We start from the raw sequence: 27,415 nt of genomic DNA, 5'->3' as shown, positions 1-27,415 counted from the left end.
AAGATAATTTTATATTTTTCCTACCAGAAAATAAATTTGAGTATTTTACACTGTTCTGCAAGGGAGACATAGTAGTAGTCTTCTTGCCTTCACGCAAGTTTTAACCGAGCTGTTAATCTGATTATCACGGAGGGGCCAAACCACCCCCCAAATGTTTCGTCAGTTCTTGGGTATTTCACATTATTTCACATTACTTAAGTATTGACTCTTTCTACACCAAACTTGGCAGATGAGCAGGAGACCTATTGCCAATTATATTTACGTGAAAAATGTCAGTAAATGTCAAAGTTGTGACGTCACAGCGATGACGTCATGTTTTTTGCCACTTTTGAAGTTTTTAATATGCATATTTTTTACAATGTGTTCGAAAGAGCACATCAAGGGGAGTTGAAACCTGAAAAAATTTTGTCCATATCACAAAAATTAAATGAAATATGGCATTTTTAAATATGAAAAACAACTCTGCAAAATATGGGGTCCCCCCCTGAGAAAAATCCCCAAATTGGAGCCGTCATTTTGTTCCAGCAAATGCACCTATGTTGCACATGTGATGTGCCAGATGACTAAAGCAAAAATAAAGAAGAAAATCGAAATAAAAAATTATCCCTCTAGTGTTATTGCGTTAAAATTAGTTTTGTTACGTCATAACCTGTGACGTCATCGTTTCTTTACTGTTAATACCAGCCTAACAAAGCCAAAAATCAAATTTCTAAAACCATACGATTTTTGACAACATCAAACTTTCTATTTTTCTAGATTGTTAGCCTTCCTAGGAAAAAGTGAAAAAATAAACTAGAGAGACTGACTTAAGAAGGACAGCATGGTTAAGCAATTCCGGGGGGACAGCAAAAAATATTTAATTTACCATATCTCAAAAAATAATCATTATAGCAAAAAACGGTTTCCGGCATTTTACTCCTCAAGCCAAGGCTTTTCCAATGACAATCTTTACATCAGATTTTACAAAAAATTATAGTACGTTTTGGTGACGTCATCAATTATGACGTCATAATCCGACATTTTGTCACAACTTCCAAATTAAAATAAACTGGAGAACAAAGAAAGCTCATCTGCAAAACTTGGTTCAGAAATATGTAAACCAAGCAAATATAGCCTTCATGAAACATTCGGGGGGGGGGGGTTGGCCCCTACGTGATACGCAGTGGAGAACAACATAAGATTTAAACGAATTAAAGAACGAAAACATGTTCAGTAGTGCTCGGCAACATAACTCAGCCAAACTGAAACACAGCCAAGAAAACTTCAAACAAGTAGCTAACAAGCACAACAGGGCGAGAACGGTCTGGCCCGCTTCAACAACAGTTTTAAAACACACACATCAAGTAAAACGTATATCTGAGCGAATTCGCAAAAACATGCCCGCCAGGTTTTCGCCTGGATTCGGAAGCCCGAATCCAGGCTGAGCCAGCGACCTTAAACCCCGGGCCAGGCTGGGCACATACCCAATGACTGGCCTATCTGCTGGTGGCTTGCTGGCGGATAGCAGGGGAGAGGGGAGGGTGTCTTGTACTGACACCCCCAACTAGCTAGACCTTGAGTTTTCAGTGTTAAATAAGCTTGATATTGACTGTGTTTCGGGGTATTTTACTCAGTTGTTTGACCTTGTTTGAGGCTTCTGTGTTGACATGGCACCCTGCTGGAGTGGTTTATGCCACTTGCATGCGTGAGGGGCCAATCTCCTAGCCAGAGGAGTGGTCAGAGGACTTCTGGCCGCTGGGACTGTCTTTGAGTCAATGCGGGCATTTTTTTGCGAATTCGGTCAGATATATAAAACGACAAATATCAACAAGTCTAATAATTATGAAATGACATTCATAAGTAAAAAGAACTAAAATAAATCCCTGGAACATGGTAAAGGTACAAGGGAGCGAGTAAACTCTTTCACTACTTTAGCATCAAACACGTGTTCCTTGTACTTGGTCCAAATCATCTTCGCGTTGGTTGAAGTTATCTTTGTTTCGGTCCAATGATACGGTGACTGTTCAGGGATCTTTTCACCAGCTTTTCCAACACTCTCCTGGTCTCCTGTATCAGTGTAACACCCTTTCGTTGTTTCTTTACTCAAACATAAGCGGAAGGCCGTCATCGAGAGTCAATAGGCGAGCTTTTGACTCTCGATGGCGGTTAGGTAATTAGATATCAGTAGGTAATTATTAGTAGGTAATTAGATAATTAGATAATTAGATTCACGACCCCTCAAGCATGTAGTGCTTAAACGATAATCGTGTTTTAAATAAAGGATTTTACTTTACTTTACTTTACTTTGCTGAATAATTAGTAGCATGTGCACGCGTGTTTTGGAACATATTTGCAATTCAAATATTAAATGTATAACTGAGATATTCGCGCCAGATTAAAGCAGGTCAGTATTATAGCAAAGATTTGAGTTTAAATTTTCACTGGTCTCGACTCTGAGGGATCCCCCATATTACAAATACTTTGTAAAACGATTTACTGTTTAATATGGCACTTAACGTTCGTTTTTCCCTTTTTATAAGCGTACAAATGCTGTAAAATAGTCTAATAAAGTTGAAACATAACAGGAAACATTCGAGTCATTATTAGCCAATCCGAATGCCTAAAAGAAGAGATAACGTGAAAAATGGCAAAGATTGCGACAAACCTCTACTATAAGAAGATTCATCGCTCTTTTAGCCAGTGAGGCAAGGTTAACTGGTGTACTAACTAACTAAGTCAGGTCTCGACATATTTGTAGTTCTTGAACCTCGCAGGGATAACCAAGTTCAAAGTCGTACATTTTTATCGTAGAATTCCAATACCACTTTGTTGCTATATTAGTAACGACTACCTGTGGTTCATCATGTTCCGCAAGGCAAAACAAAAAGGAACATCTTCCTGTATTCAGTATGCCAACAGCGTTATACCATATGTAATTTGGCAGCTACCTAACATGTTTTTGTAGGCCTAGAAACTCTGCTATAAACAATTGCATATTGTTTTAAAGACCAATATCACCGCGGGATGATCCATCTTACAAACTATTAACCAATTATTTTAAGTTTGTCGTCCTTAAAGGGGTGGCGAGTGGTCCTTCAAAAACCAGGGCGTCGCCAGGATTTTTCCAAGGGGGGGAGGGGTCACAATGAGCCAAAATGAGGGTACTCAACAGATTTCCATGTCGTTTTCGTCACCGGTTCTAGGTTATTTGCTTAAAAAAATGGCTCACAAAGGGGGGGTCATGGGCACCCCAGGACTCCCCTATCTACGCCCCTAAAAACCACGGGTCTCGCAAAATTTTCAGGTTTCGCAGTCTCGTTGTTTAAGCGGTGATGTACGTCTCGCAGTCTCAATTTTTTGCAAGGCTAAGAAAGTCTCGGCGTACCGATTTGTTTGTTTGATTTATAAATTATGCCTGAACGTCTTAGAATCTGAACGTGTCGAGCTGGCATTAAAAACACTTTGAAGTGTCAAGCTTGCAATTGAAGAAGTAACATGTCTGGGCCGGCAGAGAAAAACTCTAGTCTCGCCTTCTCGCAAAGTCTCACATTTACCCTTCACCACAAGGGTGGAAAAGCGTTAAAAAGAATTAAAGCCGATCACTGATTCGAGCCATTTTCAATTCACTTCCCATAACAGCCATTTTGTAAATGAATAAATGTAGTTGTTGTAAGCTACTTACAAGCCAAAATAAGCACTATAGCCCATAAATACAAATTGTTGTAAGCATTCATTACAAGCCAAAATGACACACAGTTAAATTAAATAGGAATACATAATATTATAATAGTGATCGCAAGATGCGAAAAACCGGAAAAGCTACTTATACTGACTGAGGGAAAGCTCCTCAAACCAAAACTAATTGCAAATTACCTAGGCTTCTGCAGTTTTCAGGCACATTGAACTCTTATCTAATGTTAAGTTTCAATAATATTAATTATTATTCAAAACTGGGTCATTGGACCATGCAATTCAAGAGTTTTCATTGGCTTAGCCGTCATGATACAAATATGGAAAGCGTAAGCGTATATTTTGGGGTGTTTTAAGTTTTTATTTTATTTTAGTTTTCTACATTTTGGCGGTGTTTTCAATAAAACAATTATTCTACTCGCGCTTGTTGGGTATGAGATAATTATAGTCAACTCATATCCAACGCGCGCTCGTGGAATAATTGTTAATTATTATATGGCTCTGTCTCATGAGGACTGGGAACTATCAAATTCACGAATTTGATTGGCTGAAATCGATATTGAAAGCGGTTTAGATTTTCCCATCTAGACCGGCATCTAGACCGGTAATTTTTTGCAGTGAAAAAGTTACAAACTAAAATGCAAAATCATTGACTATTTTCATCTAACAATATTTATTTATGGAAGTGCCAAAAAGCCTGATGAGAAAAAAAAGTGAAGAGGACGAGCAAACTTTGGCAGAATTAAATTCAGCTAATCGCCGTTCTCAAGCAAAATGTCAGCTAGTATAAACCAGTTACATTAAACGAATTAAATTGCTCTTGTTTGCGCCATATAATAAACATCTTATTAACCGAGCTTAGTCGGTCTGTATGGGAGAATCTTGACCTCGGGTGTGATTCGGTCAAGATTCTCCCATACAGACCTCCTGTTCGGTTAATAAGAGCTAAATATGAAAATATAGCTTTTTAATCCACCGAAAAAGAGAGCCCCTTAATTGTTTGTGTTGTTAATTATTGAATAGTTCCCGTCTGTAGAATGTTCTGAGTTCTTCGAAAAACAACTGAAATTGATTGAAATCTTCTGAAATTCCTTGTAAAATGTCACCGAAAATAGAGCGAACAGGAAAAATGTTAACCACTCTCCGAAGTTGCTGGTGACATGTTGTGGGTAGAATTCATTTGTAGCGTTGAACTGCAACCAAGGAGCCTTGTAAAGAGGGTTTCCATGTAGTGAAAGGTGATTGGTTGTCCAAACTTTCAAGATCACGTGAATGATACCGGTGACGGTCAAGACACAAGTTATCAGGAGTCGAGTGACAAACATTCCCCATGAGTTCATTGAGAGTTTGGCGAGTTGAAATGTGACCGCGGATTCCAGAAAACAGTATGCAATTCCACAAAGGCCAATTATCAAACTTCCAGTGAAATGAACGATTCCCAGTGTCCCATACTCCTAACAGAGGGAGAAAATGAAATCAAAGCGGTTTTTTGATGATTTTTGATTGTATGTTCGGCCTAACCGCGAAGCACAACCTAAAGGAGATAACGATTAAAAAAATACAATTTATGTTCATACAGCGTTTTGTGTCGTCAAAAATGACACTTCTCTTTCGTCTTAGCGTAATTATTAATGCTTGTACATGAAGAAAGGCAAAACACGCTGAATGACTGACCACAATCTAACGGAATCTGTAGATTTCTTCTATTTGTCTATACGTGTCAGGACTTCACTCAGTCATCATTCAGTGGTTTATTTCCATTCGAAGAATGTACTTTGCGACGAGTTATTGTATTTCTGGCGTGCTGACTCACAAACCCCAGTTAACACTGAGCGGATAACCAAGCTTGGCCTTTAAATGGAATAAAAGGGCTACATGTCCCGGCGACGGACATGGTATTTTTTTTCTTCCAAAGAGTGCTTTAAAATCGTTAAGTATTTAGGGCATTTTCCTGTTAAAATCAAGGCCAAGCAGCATTTCAATTACAAAAGGAGAGCAGATTCTGGACTCGCTGTACCGATACTAAGCAACTAAGCAGCTTTGCACAAAATGAAATCGACTTTTTCAAGGTTTCTGATGCCATCTTGCCTGGGGGGAGGGGTGGGGGTGCTGCAAGGGAAACATTACAGTAAATGTATGGAAAAAGTGGAGAATCTAATGTTTAACAAATCACGGAAAATTCGAGTTTTGAAGTATTAATGAATTAAATACTAAAATTACTAGGTAAAAGAATTCACAGATTACATTTGAGGGAAATAGCCTCGCTAGAAAAGCAAGTCGAAAAGCAAGTCGAAATTGGCGGGAAATTTTACAGACATCTGTATGAAAAATTGAAAGTGCAATTCTTCGCCTGGCAGCAAATCTTTGTTCTTCAAATTTGCTCAAAAAGTACCTTCTGCTGGGTATCTTTTCCTTGTAACTCATTAAACACTCAGAACGTCAATCACCCTATTTCTTTTCTTACTTCTATGCTGGTCTGGTATCATTGCTTTTTCCTTGTGCCTCGTCAATGGGGGGAATGCTTCGCATTCCGTGGGGATGAAGTGCTCCTCTCGTCACACTTTTGCCCCCATAGACTCGATTTCCGGAGGCTCAACTCTCTCCGTCTCTACCCCATGGAGCTAGGTTAGTGGAGGCCCACTCCCTCCTCTCTACCCAGGAATGCTCACAGTGGCACTGAGAGAACGCCCACTCCGTCCTCTTTCCACTGTGTGCATCCCCTTGGGCTGTAGGTTTTTTGTTTCTTCACACTCCAGGAAACAAGGGGAAGTTGATTAATCGATATACGTAGCTACCAATCAGATGTGAAGTAAATACGCAAAACAAAAAACCAGACAAAATTAACGGTCTCACTCGATCAGTCACGAAACTACCCTTCGATCGCTTCGCCTTTCTAAAACCGTCGTTACCCTGTAGTTTTCATATTACCAAATCTTGTAACCACTTAATAACACCCCAGACATTATTTTTCTTCACTGGAACTCTTCGTAAATATAACGGAAACCGCCACATCAAAATGGCGTGAAAAATCGAGAGCCAGAAATTAGCATAAGAAAAACATTTATCGATCAGTATTTTTCCTTCGAATCTCGTTACTACCTAAATCTGTTCAGTACGCAAGTCGGTCTAATATCCTGCTCAGACTAAATATGTAATTTCAGCGATCAGTCGAAAAAAAGAAATACGAAAAATCTGCCGTCGTTGCCTGTGTTCTTTAACATATGCAGAACTTAGCTTGGTCATTCTCTATTTTCCAATTGCCATTAATTTACTCTGTTTGCCCCCCAAATTTTGCATAAACTATTGTTGTGAAATGCTCTTGGGAGGTCTGCATATTCCCAAAAGCATTTCACAACAATAGTTTACGCAAAATTGGGTGGGCAAACAGAGTGACTTATGGGCAATTGGAAAATAGAGAATTTCGTGTTTTTTCTTTGCAGAAGACGGCTCTGACTCTCAGCTACCCTCTTCCTCATGTAGACCGGCCTTATTAAATGCTCTCAGAAATGGTGTGGCACACAATATCTAAAGGAATCTGAGTGACGACAAGGGGCAAGGAAAAAAAAAAGAAAAATTGATAGTTATCATCACAGCTTGAGGTTGTACTATAGAAACAAAAAACAGACCAAAGGCATGTGGTACATTACAGGTAAAATGAGTTATGCATCTGACAGGAGATTAGAAATAGACTAATGGGTAGGAGATAGATACCGATAGGTATAGAAAATATAATCTAAAATAAAAATTAAATCCTCAAATATCCTGTAAGAGGTTTCCATTTCTTTATATCTCCACTTTTTGTTTGTATTTCATATTGTGATTTTAGTGTGCATGTGAAATGCGTAAGATTTGGATGATCATCTTTTGTTTTAGCGAGCCATATGTGATATCGTGCTAAGAGAAAGCAGTAATTGATAAGAAGCGCAAATTGAGAGATATCTGGCCTCAGACCCAAAGCAGTAATATTTGTCAAAGCATAATCTCTAGGAAGTAAATTTAAGTTTTTCAGCCATTCAGTAAGTTTATTCCAAAAGTGAGATGTTTGACAGCATGACCAAAAAAGATGAATTATTGACTCAGAGGAGGTATGACAAAAACTGCACTTTCCATCGCCCTGTAGACCTATTGTAAATAAAACGTTATTGGTTGGTACACGTCTATGTAAGAATTTAAACGGAAACTCTATCAGCTTAGTGCTCTTTGTGCATTTTTTAGCTAAAAGATAGGCAGCAGTCCAATTTATGTTGCCATTTATTGGTAGGCCACAATCCTCTAGCCACTTCTTTTGACTTGACTTTGGCATTCTTAACTTACCTCTCCCCTCGGAAAGCGGAAATTCCCAGCGATAGACACGCCTATCATAGATCCGATTCCAAAAGTGAGAGACGCCACTCTTAAACGACAGATTAATCCCGTGTTACTTTCCTTGACACTTTTGGAGGCCATTTCAACTTGCAGAAAGCGCACAAACACTGCCATGAGTCCAACAAGTGCTACTGTATCAAGAAACTGGTTGAAGATGGAACCTTGCGGCTCAAAAGCGGCTGTTTTGCTAACACTCGGGAGAACTGGCTCGACATCTTGTTGACATATCGCGATTATGTAGGAAGATATCGTGCCTAAAACCAGGAGAATTGACCAAGAAAGGGGAAGAAATCCAAGGCCTCGTGAAATAGTTACCATTTACACGCTGTAGACACACTAAGATTTGCAAGTTACTGGTTGTCTACATCACTGCAGATAGTCAAACATTAGAACCCCCGGAGACAGCACAACACGCTGTATCGTTTAAAAATCAAGTGCCATGGCAACTTTATCGTTATACCATCTGGCCAGTTCAAAATGCGTGAAAATTACGGTCGAATCACGTCACTTGAAACAAGATGTAAAACAATAAAAATGCAAGTAAGATATAAATTCACAACCATATTTATTCGTTGTAATAATGGGTAAAAAGTTAATGGCAATGTTTTAAGAAATAGGTGTTGGGTAATTCGAAATATAATATTGGAATATTTTAGGTGTTTAAAACATGTTGCCTTTCTTATCGTTGTTGACGTGTACGCAGGTACTGCGTTTCCTAGGAACTAGTTCTTCAGCGAAATATGTGTAAATTACTTGACTGTTGTTACACTGGAAATAGTACCGTGTAATCTAACTATTTTGAATGTAGTATCTACTTGAATAATTTGTTAGCCGATTCTTTGTAGGATGCCTTGGTACATTCATGTTCTGCGAGCACCGTTGCTGCACTACATGTTTTCGGTTCAGCTGCGTTGTCCAGCAACTCGTTTGTTTACTCACGGGTGTCGATCGAGAAAATGAAATAAAAATTGAAATCTAGATTTTGGAAGCGCTCTTTTTGGAATTAGTCGCGTTAGACTCCTTAACTTATTTTTAGTCTCCTGTCCAATTTTTCAGTCAAACCTTGGCCTTTTTACTGACCTTTTCAAGGAGTTTGATAGCGATGTTTAAGTAATTTATTCCTAGTTCGCACTTCGACCCAAATAAAGAAAAGATTCCTTACAATAGCAGCGGCACCTCGTTAGAGGATGTTTGTACCAAGAGCACGTCCAGTTAACGAGATGGATAGTTTTAACTGGAAATCCCGCCCACGAAGCTGGGAGTTTGGAAACCCATTCCTTGTAACACTTATGTTGTATGAAATATTTAACAACAACTTTTATCCAAGGTTTCGCGAAGAGCTACCATTTACACGCTGTAGACACACTAAGATTTGCAAGTTACTGGTTGTCTATATCACTGCACATAGTCAAACATTCAGAACTCCCTGAAACAGCTGAACACGCTGTGTCGTTTAAAATCAAGTGCCACGGCAACTTTATCGTTATATTATCTGGGCAGTTCAAAATGCGTGAAAGTTACAGTCGAATCACGTCACTTGAAACAAGATGCAAAACAATAAAAATGCAAGCAAGATATAAATTCACAACCATAGTTTTTCGTTGTAATAATGGGTAAAAAGTTAATGATAATGTTTTAAGAAATAGGTGTTGGGTAATTTGAAATATAATATTGGAATATTTTAGGTGTTTAAAACATGTTGCCTTTCTTATCGTTGTTGACGTGTACGCAGGTGCTGCGTTTCCTAGGAACTAGTTCTTCAGCGAAATATGTGTAAATTACTTGACTGTTGTTACACTGGAAATAGTACCATGTAATCTCACTATTTTGAATGTAGTATCTACTTGAATAATTTGTTAGCCGATTCTTTGTAGGACGCCTTGGTATATTCATGTTCTGCGAGCACCGTTGCTGCACTACATGTTTTCGGTTCAGCTGCGTTGTCCAGCAACTCGTTTGTTTACTCACGGGTGTCGATCGAGAAAATGAAATAAAAATTGAAATCTAGATTTTGGAAGCGCTCTTTTTGGAATTAGTCGCGTTAGACTCCTTGACTTATTTCTAGTCTCCTGTCCACTTTTTCAGTCAAACCTCGCCCTTTTTACTGACCTTTTCAAGGAGTTTGATAACGATGTTTAAGTAATTTATTCCTAGTTCGCACTTCGACCCAAACAAAGAAAAGATTCCTTACAATAGCAGCGGCACCTCGTTAGAGGATGTTTGTACCAAGAGCACGTCCAGTTAACGAGATGGATAGTTTTAACTGGAAATCCCGCCCACGAAGCTGGGAGTTTGGAAACCCATTTCTTGTAATACTTATGTTGTATGAAAAATTTAACAACAACTTTTATCTTTTAACTTAGTGTTATCCTAAACTTTTAATCGGTAAGAACGAAGATTGTAACTTTTATATTGCTCACGTTACCTTATTTAGGTCAACCACTTAACCCTTAGAATACCAAACTTTCGCCAAAAAATACCGTTTTTAAGCGTTTAGTCAGGTTTTTTTAGCTGCCATGACGCTAAATAAGCCTAAGTTTTGCTAAAAAAGAAAGCTTTTTTTTTTTTACTAAAAGGAGAGATTTTTCGAGGATTTAGGTACAAAATTGAGCAAAACTTCAAGTCCGGGCATGCGCATAAGCCAGTTTTTTTTTTGTTTTGTTTTGTTTTTTTTTTTTTGTCATTAACCGTTCTCAATTTCGTTTGTTGGCTCTTTCCTTTCTGTTTTTCTCGGCCCTTTTACACTGGCTACCTTTTGCATTGTATGTTCTTTCTGGCTGCAGTGAAAAGTTGGATGTTAATTACGGGCGAAGCCTAGAAATGGACCTTGATCAATCATAGGCATTGTGGACCATTTTACCACCGTTTTTGCACCAAAATTGATAACGTTGTTTTTCAATTTGCGACGTCGGAATGTCGTCGATATCTAAACCTGACCATTGTGCGGAAAGGGTTAGCCTAGCACTACTATCTGCTTATCAAGAATATCTGATGACATTTAAATTGATGACGTCACAAGTGGTACAAAGAGCACGACCATAAATTACGCATATATGCGTAGTTGGTATTCAAAGGGTTAAGAATAGTCGGTTAAAATCAAGGCCTAAAAAATGTTTTAGTCAGCCTCGATAACCTCGAAGGAAAATATGCTAAGTAGCTTGGTGCGCAGTCGCAATAGAACCTTATTCGAACTGCGCATGACATTACGTTAGCCTAATTGACAGTTTGACATTGATTTGATGGATGACGTGGTTGTCCCTTTAAAAGGAACGTGACAAGTTTGCTCCTCGTAGTTTTAGTAATTGCTGTAACCAGTCAAGAGTAGCAGTAAGAGAACGTTGTGAGTATTGTACCGAAGTCATCAATGGTGGAACTAAAAAGAGAAGCAACCAAACAAAGAGTGTTGAAGTGATCGGCTAATTTCCCCAAAGGTCGCTTCAACAAAGAACAATAACGATATGCTGTCCGGGCCATTACCAGAAATGGATATATAATTTCCTGTACTCTGATTGGCTCAGGCAAAACCAAAACATTGTCTGGACCGCGAAAGGGACTAAGACCGAGAGGAATGGCGAGCGAAAAGAAATCTGTCGGCGGGGACGTCGCATAACAAACTACAACAATAATACGGTGGAATCCTCCCCATCTATTAATCTCGCGATCTCTGGAACCTGCGAATAATTCGAACTAGTAGGCGTTTTACTTGGATTCGCTTTATTCGTGTAATTAATTTTACTCCCGATTCGAACCAATTTTCTCCTAATTTTCTCCAGATAAACTGTACTAATGCGACTTACTTTGAACGAGGTATCGTTCCACAACCCAGGACTGCCGAAGATCAACAAAGGCTGATTTTGGCCTCGACAGCGCTGATCACCACTTTTAATTTAAGCTAAACTGTTTGCTGTTGCAATATGAAAGGTAATCCAGCTGAAATATTGATTTTATATCATCTCTATCAGGTAATGAAGACAGTTGCAGTAATGTGGATTTTTGTGAATTTTCTATTCATTTCTTTTCTTAAATCTTGACCCTTTTGCAACATGTGCTCTGGGGCAGTGAATCTCAACAATCTCAACTTTTTGTGATTCAATGTAGAACAGGTTAGAATTGTTTTAAAACGGGAAGTTTATTTCATCCTTTCCATGTGTCATATCATATATGGAAGTTTTTCAGTGAGTTTTAGAAGAAGATGCTACCAGTGTCCTTAAGCAAAAGTTGCAATATTTTATTCAGATTGTATGAATTTATTGTGCATTGGAAAAATAGGTAATAAAAGTGAATGTTTACTTTTATCCAGGTTTAAAAATATTGTATGCCACTACACTATTATAATTTCACTACCCCATTTTAGATATCTCTCTTTGCTGCTGCCTCAGACACTTCCTTCTTCTGCACACCAAAATTGTCACAGGATTTGTGTTCTGTGTACAAGCAAGGTTATTAAACAGCTACTGATTCACTAAAAGCATTTTCAGTTTTTTTTATTCAAAAGCTACTTCACTATAAGCATTTATTAGTCATTTGATTATGTCATTTTCACCATATTAAAACTTCATTTTCCTCTTTTATTGCTTTCTTGTCATAACCTGCAAGACATAAACGATTGTGAAGTTAGTGACCAATATAGTTAATCCACACTTATAGCCATCAAAAGTGAAATTCAGTCAGTATTATTTTACATGATGTCATCATACTATACTGAATTTTTGGAATATCATAGGGGAAGATACCATAATTTTCTCAAAGCAGGTACTAGGCCAGTACATGCCAGATCCTTCACATGACCCCCAACCATATCCAACTTTCTGGGAGTAAATTTTAACAAAGAGCCCTTTATTAACAAGAAGCAAGGTTCACTTTCTTATCTTTTATTTTTATCCATAATGATAAATCTAGAATTGATAGATCTGTATTTAAAGGGGACTTTTTGTGGCTGTGTTTTTGTTCAAAATAAGGAAGTATCGAATTATATTCAAATTTTCAGCCAAGTTTTGTTGTACCTTACCACAGCTACATGTATCAAAAGTGAATTTTACTCGTACTCTTATTTCCATGTCTTGAAAACCATCAGTGGAAGATCCTATTGACCTAATAGCATTTCTTATTTTGGTCACTTTTTTGAAGCTTTCTCCTCCTTTCGCAACATGCAATAGCCAGTTGCAAGGAATGACTGCACCACCTCCTGCTCTTTTATTTTTCACCCATTTCTGTGTAGCAGTGGGTTTCATTGACGCCTTTGGCTCTCCGGTTATTATTCTTAAAAGAAAATGTAACAATTAATATTGATATACCTGAATTCCTCCTGTGCATGACTTAAAAAAATAGACATGAAAAAAATATACACAATATAAATAATACCCCTATTTTTCCTTTATCCATGCATCACAACTCATTACTTGTTTTTCAGCATGCAGAATTACCTTCAAGCAAACTTGTGGATTATTTTTAGGGGTGGAGGATATTTTTTTTGTATTCTTTTTGGCTTTATGGAGGGAGGAGGATAGCATTGGGTATTGGTTTTCTTTTAAGTTTGTGGAATTGCATTTGTTACTTAGGTTGATAGGCAAGGTAAGGGTAGGAGAAGGCTGCTGATCTCTAGTTGAATCTGCAGTTTGGATCAATCAAAGGAATAGTTCATTTCTTAGCCAAGGCTAATACAGGTTTTTTTCTTTTCAAAAAAAAAAAAGATGTCAATCAAACCCCAATTACAAATCACGACCACAGTGTCTGTGCCCACAAAAGCACCAGGCAAGTTTTTCACATCTCTGTAGGCGAAACCTTACGTCAGCTGTGCAGCGCGAGTTTGGAAACCCAGGTGAAACAGAGCTTAAGCAATTTACAGACTCTTTCTGCCTGTTATTGTTTATAAGCTTATGTACAATGTAATAGTGAAATACACTTACCCTTCAATCTTCTCAACAGTCCCGCTTTCAATTTCCTCCACAAATGTCTTGTTCAAGAAATATTGAACTCTTCCGACGGTTTTGCCGACAACTTCGCGGATTTGGTAGAAAAGCCTCTTTCTAAAGAGGCCTTATATCTTATCTACAGTGTTTCTTGAGGAAATCGTGGTGCTTTTCCATTGCCTGTCGGGGAATAAAGTAAACACAGCTTGAAATCGGGTCCACTGCATGGTCAGCGCGATCGGTTAATAACAGACGCATGTGGCGAAACTACAATATTTCATCTTTAAAAACCTTGGACCAAGCGACGCAGTCGTGGACCAATACAAAAATACCACCAAATGAAAGCAAATTTTATAGACATTAACGACATATTTTTTTCAAAGAGGAAAAAAATTGCAACGTAGCTGATTTTTCCATCTATTTGGAGTCTTGTCGTGTAAAAACCAGAGCAAAAATAGCACAAAACAGTGAGGTTTTTTCCTCGAAACTCGAAGACGCTTCGCTAGCCGCCATTTTTTCCACACTCAACTAAAACTTCATTGTTATATTGTACTGTGTGCAAAGCCTTGTGGGAAAAGGCTGCTTTAAGCCCCGAAAAGAGCTCGGAAGGGACTTTGTATAGTGTGCCTAGCTTTGGCGGCCACATTGCCATTTCTCATGACGTCACCGCATATCCATTTCTGACAATGGCCCGGACTTTCTGTGAATATTTTGTAAAAATTTCGCGGAATCTCCATCCAAAATTTCCGCATTCAATTCTTTTATGAAGTGCTCTTCGCTCGACATTTTCGGTCTGTAATTTACATCTTCTTGGTATGTACAACGCATTCAACCTTCAAAATTGCATTTGCATTTTTTACTAAATTCATACTGAACAACATAGGAAACCATGGCGCTGAAAACAACATCGCACCGCATTTGATCAAGGCTGATTTTCCCAAATCCTCTCGAGACTGTGCTATGAAATTTTCGTACAATAAAATTCGTTTGAAAAGCTCCCTCTTTCATATACTCCGCGAATCTCAATTGCTAAAATTCTTCCCATTATAAGCCCCCTTACCAATGAGATATAAATTATTCAGAGTTGAGCCCTCGGCGATAGCAGCTTGTAATAGAAATTGTTTAGAAGAGGGGATTCCTTCTCAGTGGTGAAAACTGAATCGTGACATTGTAACTGAATTCGTTCTTTCGCGAACATTTCCTGGTCAGAAAGAATTTCTCCTGCAATTTAGAAGTTCTTGGTGAAAGTGAAATCCTGAACAGTCTACCTACATAACGTAACCAAGTCGAAAGCTTGTGAAAACTTGTTGAACAATTTACCGGCCAAATAGAGGTTTCTTTATTTCTAAACGTCGACCCTGTCAGAGCACCAGGCAGTTTAAAAAACCCACCCATTTACAACTATCTGCACGCATCTAGCTGTATATTATCAGCATTAGATAGCACTGAATGAAGGCATTAATAAATGATGATGGTTCTCATTGACAAGAATGCATGTCACTGTGAGAACGCACATTGTAACAGAAAAGAGGGCTTTGATTATAAGAGTCTAGCTTACCATAATAGATGCCTTTTTCGACACAGAAGCGAATCGAACATCATCTTCTGCCCTCAAGCTAAACAATGAAAACAAAAACCGTCTGAAAAATTATCATACGAACACTGGTTCGACAAAAGCCGCGCTAAAACTACACATCTTCGGCTCTTTACAAAGATTCAACGTCGTTCTGACGGATTGGTACGGCATTAAAAGAGTTCTGTAGTTTATTTTTATCTCAAATCTTTGCGGACTATTATAATTTACTTAAAGTAAACTTTTTTCCTTGAAGGGAGACACAAAACATAATATTTTGAACAAAACATTTTTAAAAGATTAAATCCTGAAATCACCAACAAGATCATGATTTTTGTGATCTTGAAAATCCCGGTCTTAGCCATGCTCGTTCGTATTTCATTACCTACAACCTATTTGATTATGTTCTAGCTTAATGAATAGTCATTTTTAACGATTCATTAAAATTTGAGAGCAACTTTGTTTATCAGAAAAGTCATGGCTCTAAGTATTGAAGCTTGAGCCCCTTAATTATGTTTATCTCCGGTGGCCTCACCTAGCTTGTGAGGTCCTGACAGCAAATCACTGCAAAAGGCTCATCTTGGCCCAAGATGAGCCAAAAGCCTGGTCTCTCTTGGCCCAAGCCTGAAATGCAAAACAAGTTACATAACATAAGTAGTCTGTGTGGCGGTAGACGCAAATTTATTCCCCGCATGTAACCGACGCTGAATACCGGCGTGTTATTTTCGTCTACAACGCACCCTGAAGTTCCCGATCTGCCGATGAAGAATGTCTAAAGAACATTTGCAAATTTAAGTTTCAAGAGCTTCGTCGCAACACCCTTATTTCACTTAACCTTGGTGACCCTAAAGGCTTACAGTTATTTATGAAGATAATTTTATATTTTTCTACCAGAAAATAAATTTGAGTATTTTACATTGTTCTGCAAGGGAGACATCGTAGTAGTCTTCTTGCCTTCACGGAAGTTTTAACCGAGTTGTTAACCTGATCAGGAGTACCCAACGACACTTTAACTGGAAATTTAATATGTGACTTCCCAAGCACTGATTCTGTGCTCCCACGTCAATTACCATTAATAATTAACTTTCCTGGGAAAAAAATATCCGCTCTTCACTGCTAGCAAGATCGACTTTATTTCATAAAACTCCCAGCCAGACATAATGAAAATTTTGAATACCGAGCTAGAAAAATGGCAATTAGCCAAGTAGCCAGCCAGCAGTAAAGGGTAACATTGTAAATGCCAGCAAGGCAATTATTGGCGAAAAAATGTTCTGGCCAGCGTTTTGACCTAGATTAAAAACAAACGCATTGTTTAGGACCTTTATTCAACAGCCTATTGTCTGTTGACTATTATTAGAGATAAATTAGCAATATGTGGTTATTTTTGCCGCTATGAGCAAAATCTACACTATGATTATGTTATCACTTAAAAACAATACAACTTACCATTTATGTCTTAAGCGGATCGGACAAGGTGTCTCCCAGCACGTTGTTTTCCGATACTTCAGATGCCTTCCAGGTTCAGCATACGTGTGACAGTTTGGCACTTTACGTTCTGACATCTAAAACGGTTCACACTTATGTTTAAAATAAGATCCCTCTAATCCTTCTAGACATTCAGATCAAACTTGCTTTCACCAAAGAAATGCCTGTTGCAAAATTACTTTTATATAACGCTGTAAGGGAAATGAACAAAAAATAATATTGAAGTCCTTTACTACTACATATCAGCCTTACTTCTACATTGCTAGCCCAATAATGATTGTAATTTCAACATCAGCAACACACTTTATGTGTTTACCCCGATTTAGTAGTTTAAAATTATTTCTAATGATTTTTTTGAAAAATAAAGGGTTATGCCAGCTCCTTAAAACAACCAAAGGGAGCTGGTTTAGTGCTGATTAGTAACACCATGTTTACCTCAAAAGTATTGAAAAACGTGTTTTTCTTTTTCTTTGGACAACTGTCTTCTATGAGCTTCCCACTCTGGAATTGCGAGATAAAAGTGTATAAACCACATTAGAATCTTTATCATAAAACGAGTAAAAAAAATCTTGATAATGCATACCTTGAATGTTGGTGATTCATCTCAGTCCATGTCACTGATCCATGCCTTACCCAAGACTGCAAAGCACTGTCAACACAACTTTCACAAATTAATTTAACTTGAAAGCTAAACAACCAAAGACACTCACATTCCTAGAGGTAGTTAACCGTAAAAATTTCATAAATACCCATTGAAGGGATGTTCAAAGCCGTTCACCGTAAAAGTTTCACACAGTTAAGTGCAAAGTTTCGCAGCAAAGACCCCAGCATTGTTGGGATGTTATAGGCCGTTCACCGTAAAAGTTTCACACAGTTAAGTGCAAAGTTTCGCAGCAAAGACCCCGGCATTGTTGGGATGTTACAGGCCGTTCACCGTAAAAGTTTCACACAGTTAAGTGCAAACATTCGCAGCAAAGACCCCGGCATTGTTGGGATGTTACAGGCCGTTCACCGTAAAAGTTTCACACAGTTAAGTGCAAAGTTTCGCAGCAAAGACCCCGGCATTGTTGGAATGTTAAAGGCCGTTCACAGTAAAAGTATTGCTATTAACAGCATCATTACTCGTTAACTCGTTAACAAAATGTATCAATCAGATCACTGTAATGTCATAAATATACACTGGACGATCAGCATAAAAGATTCACAAAGTTAATCTCGTGATTTCATCAACAAATTTGCTCATCTTTTCTCGGGTACCAGTCCATGACATCGGGTAACGTTTGCAGCATCTTTAGCTGTGCTTCTTATAGTTCACGCAGTTAATTTTACACCTGAAAAATGATATGTTCTAGAAAATGTAACATACTGCACAATCCCTCTTATATCGGCATCCTCCCCCCATCCACACACACACACATGCATCCAAATACGCATACAGCCACGGACACATAATAATATACAAAACTGGTGATACTATCGGGCCCCTCAATGTAAGATCTAGATCAAGAACTATGTTCACAAAAATAGCTCATTCATGAGAGAATTAAATGAAATGTCTTAGATTTTAACTGATGTTACATTGCTGAAAATTACATTCCCTGGGGCAAGTCAAAGAAGCAAGGATTTAACTGTTTAAGAAAAATAATTGTGGAATAATTTTTTACCGCTCATTTCGTCATCAAACTATATCCCAGAAGCGTGAATTCAGTGAATGGTGTGAACTGGTGCCACGCCCCTCCCCTATTTTTTCGCGTGCCATGTTTCGCGCTTTGCCTAAGCTACATGAACTGAGCCGCGCGATGATTGTTCCACCACAAAATCACTGTCTGTGCCATCATAAAAAGAAGGACAATAAAGGCGAAATGTCTCCATTTCCGGTAACAACGCAGGCATGCAAAATAACTTGTTCTCTAACAGAAACTGAATGTGCGAAAAACACGCGCGTTAACAAATGGGAACGCATAAGAAATTAAATTACACATTATTCTCCTGGCGCTTTCGACACCGAAAGAACGAAATCTGGAATGACATGACTGCCTTCTGGTCTTTTCTCACCTTTGACATGGCAAGCCTTTGTATTCCCTTTCAAATCCCAAAGTACAGTACAATTAGCATTGAACTAGATCAATCAGGTGTGTTGGTCAACAGCTCTTTCAGGGCAAATTTTCGGCGATACCAAAAGGCAGCAATAGGTAATCAGCCTTCAGTTATATAAAGAACACGATCGGACTTCAGTAAAGAAACCGATGGAAACAATACTTTCTTACACCGGAAAAAAATAATCATTTCAATATCTCGTCAGTTGTCCAAGACGCGGCAAATGTGTTTCAATAGCTCGTGTTTTAACGTTCGACGCGTTAAAAAGCGGTCATCATCGACTGCAGCACCGGGATCGGATTTTACTGGTCGTTAAAATTACAGAATTGAAATTACACTTGGAAGTAGGATCACTGTGGATGAATGCACTGACAATTTCGAAAACCCTTCCAAGTTCTGAGACATATCAGGCCTTTTCTTGCTTTCACTGTCTTCACTGAAGCTGCACTTTCCGTTGGGTTTGAAATACAATACAGTGGCGAATACAGTTTGAAAACCTGCGCCGGCTTTTCCCGCACACATTGCTTAAACATTATCACTGAATATTAAATATATAGGCTGATTCAGCTAGTTCAGCTCCAAAGTAGTTCTTACCTGAACCTTTGAATTTATCAGTGGAGTCCTCAGAGTTCTCTGGCTGCCAAACCCTCAAACAACTGGTCGGCAAAATCTGATCACGCTTGAAACCGACCGTTTATTACGAGGTTACCCGAGTCTCACCGGGCCTCAGGCAAAAATGTGAAAAGACTGCACGAACCAACAAACGTCATCACCAGATAACCAGTTGTCTCAAGGTAGAACATGAAAGCAGAACAGACGATGATTTTCCGCGACCGGATCAACGGTGGTGAAACATGCAACTGAACGTGGGAAAAAGGAGCGTCAAGGGAAAAGAAACCGATCTAATTTCACACTATAAATGACAGCAGAACAGACTTCTATTGTTTGCTGGTAAATAAAACTTTAATAAACAACTAACATTATATTGTAAGCATGTTTTCAAACAAAAGGTCAAGCAGTCACAGAGTGTCAAGTGACACACTTCAGTCAGTGGTCGCGTCCGGAATGTAATTTCCAGCCAGAACTGATTAGTAAAACCACAATGTAAGCTATTTGAACACCAAAAAAAATTTTCCACCTAGGGGACCGTTCATTTTTTATAAGGTAGGGGGGGCTGGTGGGATTTGGGGGGGGCCATGCGAAAAAAAATGGCTTTCGAAGGGGGGCCATCCCAAAAAAATAAGGGAAAAAGGGGGGGTCACGTCAAATATTTTAGTAAAACTTTAAAATGGCATAATGTTTGAATATCAAAAAAATTGCTATAGAATAAACACAGAAGGCAGGATATAAATTTATTACAAACTTTCCTTCTGCTTTAAAAAAACGTTTGGTGACAAAAAGCATTTGTAGCTACTGAAAAGAAGTATTTAACACTGTTATTTTCGAATGCAACTTTCACTGGCACTCATCTTCATCTCCGCTGTCGTCGAGTTCTTCGTCGCCGCTTGTGCTGCTATGGGAGTCTCTTTCACCAATGCTGTAAGAAGCAGCAATGCTTTCCGCCAGAGTGTACTCTTCAGGGTACATGAAGGTGTAAACATAATCTCTGACTTCCCGCTCAAGGTTGGTGGTGATTCTGCTTCTTGCAGGATTGGTGAAATAATTCCCTTCCAAGAGCTGTGCTATGTATGGCCCATCTCTTCTAAATATCGACGTGGCAACATCCTCAACTTTAAGACACTTCCGGGACGGCCGTTCTAGGAGGGTACACAAGGCATTGTGGAAGATCATTTCCTAGCGGGTTTCCAACACAGATTCCATAAACTCGTTGGACGTTGTTTTCAGTCCGCTTCCTCTTTCTTTCATTTGACTTTCTACGGTTTTCTTTTTCCCTTCTCCTTTTGTTGATGTGCTGTTTGAGTATGCCTTTGAATATGCTGTTATAATTGCTCTCCTTATTTTCTAGTGCTTCCATGTCCTGCGTGACCTTCGTCAACTTAGCTTCTGTACATTTAATCTGTTTTACATTAAAACTGTGGGCAAATTCTTCGCCCTGCTTTAAAGCAAGCCCATTGGACTGAAAGAGTGTGGAATCGTGTTCCTTTACATCTTTCAATATGACATTCAACTTTTCCACCATTGCTCTGTGCTCTTTGATGGAGAAGTTCAGTTTTCTTCCATCACTGGGCTTCAACTGGTACCCTTGCATGGAAAACTCACTCGCCCTTTCTGAACAGCCATCCGCACCTAGAAAAGTTGCTTCTTTTGCATGTAAGATGTCAAACTGCCTGGATCGTTCAGCTGTAAACCTTTTCTTAAACGACTCGTCGCTTTCGCCATTATTGCACATTTTGAAATGAGCCTCTTTCATGATGCTCATGTAGTAATGCGCTCTTTCCCCGACTGGATTAACAATATAAAGAAGAAAGAGCATGGAAGTGGCAGGCTGGTTTTATCTGACCCAGAGAGCGTTGCTCTATTTGCAGATAAGTTTATTGTCAAATCGAAGTTTGTGGTGGATTATCTTCAGCATCTCGAAGTGCTGGAATTTAAAAGGAAAAAGAGAGCAGAAGAAAAGGCAAATTTAAGTAGGGAGGAGGATTATCCTTGGACTGAGTTGTGCGAAGATCTAACCAAGCTTAAAAAGCTACGTGTTCCAGAACTGAACAAGTACTCAAACCACCACGGGCTGAAGCAGCATTTGAAAAGCAGCAAGAGTGAGAAAGTAAAGGCAATTGTAAGACAATCATGCTTGCAGCAGAAGAGTCCTCTCAGAGCTGGCCAACCAACACTGAGAAATGCCAGGACATTGACACAAAATGACAACAGGGCAAGTGCTGACAGCAGTGAAACGGATGAAAGTGACAATGATGAGTATGACAGTGATGCCATTGACTCTGGGGGAGAAGATGACTCAAGTGACGTCATTCTTGCGTTCATCAATTCAGATGAGGAAGATGCCAATGAGAGGCCAAATGCCACACGCTCAGGGCGAGCCATAACTAGGAGATCCGAAATTGACTTCTCTTTCTTTTGATTTGTTTTTTAAACAACAGCTCTCTGTCGTATAGAGATTGTAAATATTGTCTTCATAGTGAGCACAATAACGTGAAGTAGGGGGATAATAGAGAAATATTAAAAAAGTTGAAATCTAAATATTGTTTGTTCAATTTTTTTTTTGAGGGGGGGGGGTCATCCCAAAAAATGACCGCTATAAGGGGGGGCCATGTGAAAAAATTGGTAAGCTGAGGGGGGGTCATGCGATTTTAAAATGGTGCTTCCCAAATCCCACCAGCCCCCCCTCCCTCATAAAAAATGAACGGTCCCTAGCTAGCTCGCAATAAGCTAAATTCTCAGCAAGATTCTGTTTAATGCTAAAATTCCCAGCCAGCTCAACTTTAGTCTGCAGAGCGGATATTTTGCGGAGCGGATCCGACGGGTACTCCTGCCTGATTATAGGCAGTGGAGAACAACATAAGATTTAAATGAATTAAAGAACGAAAACATATTCAGTAGTGCTCGGCAACATAACTCAGCCAAACTGAAACACAGCCAAGAAAACTTCAAACAAGTAGCTAACAAGTACAACAGGGCGAGAACAGTCTGGCCCGCTTCAACAATAGTTTTAAAACACACACATCAAGTAAAACGTATATCTGAGCGAATTCGCAAAAACATGCCCGCCAGGTTTTCGCTTGGATTCGGAAGCCCGACTCCAGGCTGAGCCAGCGACCTTAAACCTCGGGAGGGCTTCGTCAAGGCCAGGCTGGGCACATACCCCAGGGACTGGCCTATCTGCTGGTGGCTTGCTGGCGGATAGCAGGGGAGAGGGGAGGGTGTCTTGTACTGACACCCCCAACTAGCTAGACCTTGAGTTTTCAGTATTAAATAAGCTTGATATTGACTGTCTTTCGGGGTATTTTACTCAGTTGTTTGACCTTGTTTGAGACTTCTGCGTTGACATGGCACCCTGCTGGAGTGGTTCATGCCACTTGCATGCGTGAGGGGCCAGTCTCCTAGCCAGAGGAGTGGTCAGAGGACTTCTGGCCGCTGGGACTGTCTTTGAGTCAATGCGGGCATGTTTTTGCGAATTCGGTAAGATATATAAAACGACAAATATCAACAAGTCTAATAATTATGAAATGACATTCATAAGTAAAAAGAACTAAAATAAATCCCTGGAACATATTCAAGGTACGAGGGAGCGAGTAAACTCTTTCACTACTTTAGCATCAAACACGTGTTCCTTGTGCTTGGTCCAAATCATGTTCGCGTTGGTTGAAGTTATCTTTGTTTCGGTCCAATGATACGGTGACTGTTCAGGGATCTTTTCACCAGCCTTTCCAACACTCTCCTGGTCTCCTGTTTCAGTGTAACAGACCTTTCGTTGTTTCTTTACTCAAACATAAGCGGAAGGCCGTTATCGAGAGTCAATAGGCGAGCTTTTGACTCTCGATGGCGGTTAGGTAATTAGATATCAGCAGGTAATTATTAGGAGGTAATTAGATAATTAGATAATTAGATTCACGACCCTCAAGCATGTTGTGCTTAAACGATAATCGTGTTTTAAATAAAGGATTTTACTTAACTTTACTTTACTTTGCTGAATAATTAGTAGCATGTGCACCCGTGTTTTGGAACATATTTGCAATTCAAATATTAAATGTATAACTGAGACATTCGCGCCAGATTAAAGCAGGTCAGTATTATAGCAAAGATTTGAGTTTAAATTTTCACTGGTCTCGACTCTGAGGGATCCCCCATATTATAAATAATTTCTAAAACGATTTACTGTTTAATATGGCACTTAAAGTTCGTTCTTACCTTTTTATAAGCGTACAAATGCTGTAAAATAGTCTACTAAAATTGAAACATAAAAGGAAATATTCGAGTCATTATTATTTTCAATCCGAATGCCTAAAAAAAGAGATAACGTGAAAAATGGCAAAGATTGCGACAAACCTCTACTATAAGAAGATTCATCGCTCTTTAGCTAGTCAGGCAAGGTTAACTGGTGTACTAACTAACTAAGTCAGGTCTCGACATATTTGTAGTTCTTGAACCTCGCAGGGATAACCAAGTTCAAAGTCGTACATTTTTATCGTAGAATTCCAATACCACTTTCTCGCTATATTAGTAACGATCACCTGTGGTTTATCAGGTTCCGCGAGGCAAAACAAAAAGGAACATCTTCCTGTAGTCGTTATGCCAACCGCGTTATACCATCTGTCATTTGGCAGCTACCCAACATGTTTTTGTAGGCCTAGAAACTTTGCTATCAGCAATTGCATATTGCCTTAGAGAGCAATATCACCGCGGGATGATCCATCTTACAAACTATTGACCAATTATTTTAAGTTTGTCGTCCTTAAAGGGATAGCGAATGGTCCTTCAAAAACCAGGGGCGTAGCCAGGATTTTCCCAAGGGGAGGGGGGGTAGCACTGTGCCAAAATGAGGGTACTCAACAGATTTCCATGTCGTTTTCGCCACCGGTTCTAGGTTGTTTGCTTAAAAAAATGGATTACAAGGGAGAGGGGGGTTCATGGGCACCCCAGGACTCCCCTAGCTACGCCCCTAAAAACCACGGGTCTCGCAAAATTTTCGGGTTTCGCAGTCTCCTTGTTTAAGCGGTGATGTACGTCTCGCAGTCTCAATTTTTTGCAAGGCTAAGAAAGTCTCGGCGTACCGATTTGTTTGTTTGATTTATAAATTATGCCTGAACGTCTTAGAATCTGAACGTGTCGAGCTGGCATTTAAAACACTTTGAAGTCTCGGGCTTGCAATTGAAGAAGGAACATGTCTGGGCCCGCAGAGAAAAACTCTAGTCTCGCCTTCTCGCAAAGTCTCACATTTACCCTTCACCACAAGGGTGGAAAGCGTTAAAAAGAATTGAAGCCGATCACTGAGATTCGAGCCATCTTCAATTCATTTCCCATAACAGCCATTTTGTAAATGAATAAATGTAGTTGTTGTAAGCTACTTACAAGCCAAAGTAAGCATTATAGCCTATAAATACAAATTGTTGTAAGCATTCATAACAAGCCAAAATGACACACAGTTAAATTAAGTAGGAATACATAATATTATAATAGTGATCGCAAGATGCGAAAAATCGGAAAACCTACTTATACTGACTGGGGGAAAGCTCCTCAAACCAAAACTAACTGCAAATTACCTAGGCCTCTGGATTTTCCTGCGAATTAAACTCTATCTAATGTTAAGTTTCAATAATATTAATTACTATTCAAACCTGGATCATTGGACCATGCAATTCAAGAGTTTTCATTAGCTTAACCGTCATGATACAAATATGGTAAGCGCAAGCGTATATTTTGGAGTGTTTTAAGTTTCTATTTTATTTTACTTTTCTACATTTTGGAGGCGTTTTCAATAAAACAATTATTCCACTCGCGCTTGTTGGGTATGAGATGATTATAGTCAACTCATATCCAACGCGCGCTCGTGGAATAATTGTTAAATATGAAAATATAACTTTTTAATCCACCGAAAAAGAGAACCCCTTAATTGTTTGTGTTGTTAATAATTGAATAGTTCCCGTCTGTAGAATGTTCTGAGTTCTTCGAAAAACAACTGAAATTGATTGAAATCTTCTGAAATTCCTTGTAAAATGTCACCGAAAATAGAGCGAACAGGAAAAATGTTAGCCACTCTCCTAAGTTACTGGTGACATGTTGTGGGTAGAATTCATTTGTAGCGTTGAACTGCAACCAAGGAGCCTTGTAAAGAGGGTTTCCATGTAGTGAAAGGTGATTGGTTGTCCAAACTTTCAAGATCACGTGAATGATACCGGTGACGGTCAAGACACAAGTTATCAGGAGTCGAGTGACAAACATTCCCCATGAGTTCATTGACAGTTTGGCGAGTTGAAATGTGACCGCGGATTCCAGAAAACAGTATGCAATTCCACAAAGGCCAATTATCAAACTTCCAGTGAAATGAACGATTCCCAGTGTCCCATACTCCTAACAGAGGGAGAAAATGAAATCAAAGCGGTTTTTTGATGATTTTTGATTGTATGTTCGGCCTAACCGCGAAGCACAACCTAAAGGAGATAACGATTAAAAAAATACAATTTATGTTCATACAGCGTTTTGTGTCGTCAAAAATGACACTTCTCTTTCGTCTTAGCGTAATTATTAATGCTTTTACATGAAGAAAGGCAAAACATGTTGAATGATTGACCACAATATAACGGAATCTGTAGATCTCTTCAATTTGTCTATACGTGTCAGGACTTCACTCAGTCATCATTCAGTGGTTTATTCCCATTCCAAGAATGTACTTTGCGACGAGTTATTGTATTTCTGGCGTGCTGAGTCACAAACCCCAGTTAACAGCGGATAACCAAAGTTGGCCTTTAAATGAAAATAAACGAGCTACATGTCCCTGCGACAGACATGGTATTTTTTCTTCCAAAGAGTGCTTTAAAATCGTTAAGTATTTAGGGCATTTTCTTGTTAAAATCAAGGCCAAGCAGCATTTCCAGTACAAAATGAGGGCGGATTCTGGGCTCGCTGTACCAATACTAAGCAAGTAAGCAGCTTTGCAGAAAATGAAATCGACTTTTCCAAGGTTTCCGATGCCATCTTACCTGGGAGGGAGGGGGGGTGGGGGAAAGGGAGAGAAAGGCAAAAATTACAGTAAATGTATGGAAAAAGTGGAGAATCTAATGTTTAACAAATCACGGAAAATTACAGTTTTGAAGTATTAATGCATTGAAGACTAAAATTACTAGGTAAAAGAATTAACAGATCACATTTGAGGGAAACAGCCTCGCTAGAAAAGCAAGTCGAAAAGCAAGTCGAAAATGGCGGGAAATTTTACAGACATCTGTATGAAAAATTAAAAGTGCAATTTTTCGCCTGACAGCAAATCTTTGTTCTTCAAATTTGCTAAAAAAAAACTTCTGCTGGGTATCTTTTCCTTGTTACTCATTAAATACGCAGAACGTCAATCACTCTATTTCTTTTCATACTTCCATGCTGTTCTGGTATCATTGTTTTTTCCTTGTGGCTCGTCAATGGAGGGAATGCTTCGCATTCCGTGGGGACGAAGTGCTCCTCTCGTCACACTTTTGCCCCCATAGACTCGATTTCCGGAGGCCCAACTCTCTCCGTCTCTACCCCATGGAGCTAGGTTAGTGGAGGCTAACTCCCTCCTCTCTACCCAGAAATGCTCACAGTGGCACTGAGAGAACGCCCACTCCCTCCTCTTTATCCACTGTGTGCATCCCCTTGGGCTGTAGGTTTTGTGTTTCTTCACACTCCAGGAAACAAGGGCAAGTTGATTAATCGA

At 39.1% G+C, this 27,415-nt stretch overlaps 1 long non-coding RNA gene across 1 annotated transcript in view; it reads right to left on the bottom strand.

Moving 5' to 3' along the window:
• Nucleotides 1-16,501: 16,501 nt before the first annotated feature.
• LOC145498763 (uncharacterized) overlaps nt 16,502-27,415 on the bottom strand; it is a 63,275-nt gene continuing 52,361 nt past the window's right edge. Inside the window, exons 2-3 of the long non-coding RNA XR_014050885.1 lie at nt 17,585-17,650; nt 16,502-17,502 (exon numbers count right to left, since the gene is read on the bottom strand). This is a non-coding gene — a long non-coding RNA (uncharacterized LOC145498763). The remainder of the gene's footprint in view (nt 17,503-17,584; nt 17,651-27,415) is intronic.

This window comes from Orbicella franksi, chromosome 9, assembly GCF_964199315.1.
Source record: "Orbicella franksi chromosome 9, jaOrbFran1.1, whole genome shotgun sequence".
Classification (NCBI taxonomy): Eukaryota; Metazoa; Cnidaria; class Anthozoa; order Scleractinia; family Merulinidae; genus Orbicella; species Orbicella franksi.
This window is presented reverse-complemented; position numbering and strand designations above follow the sequence as displayed.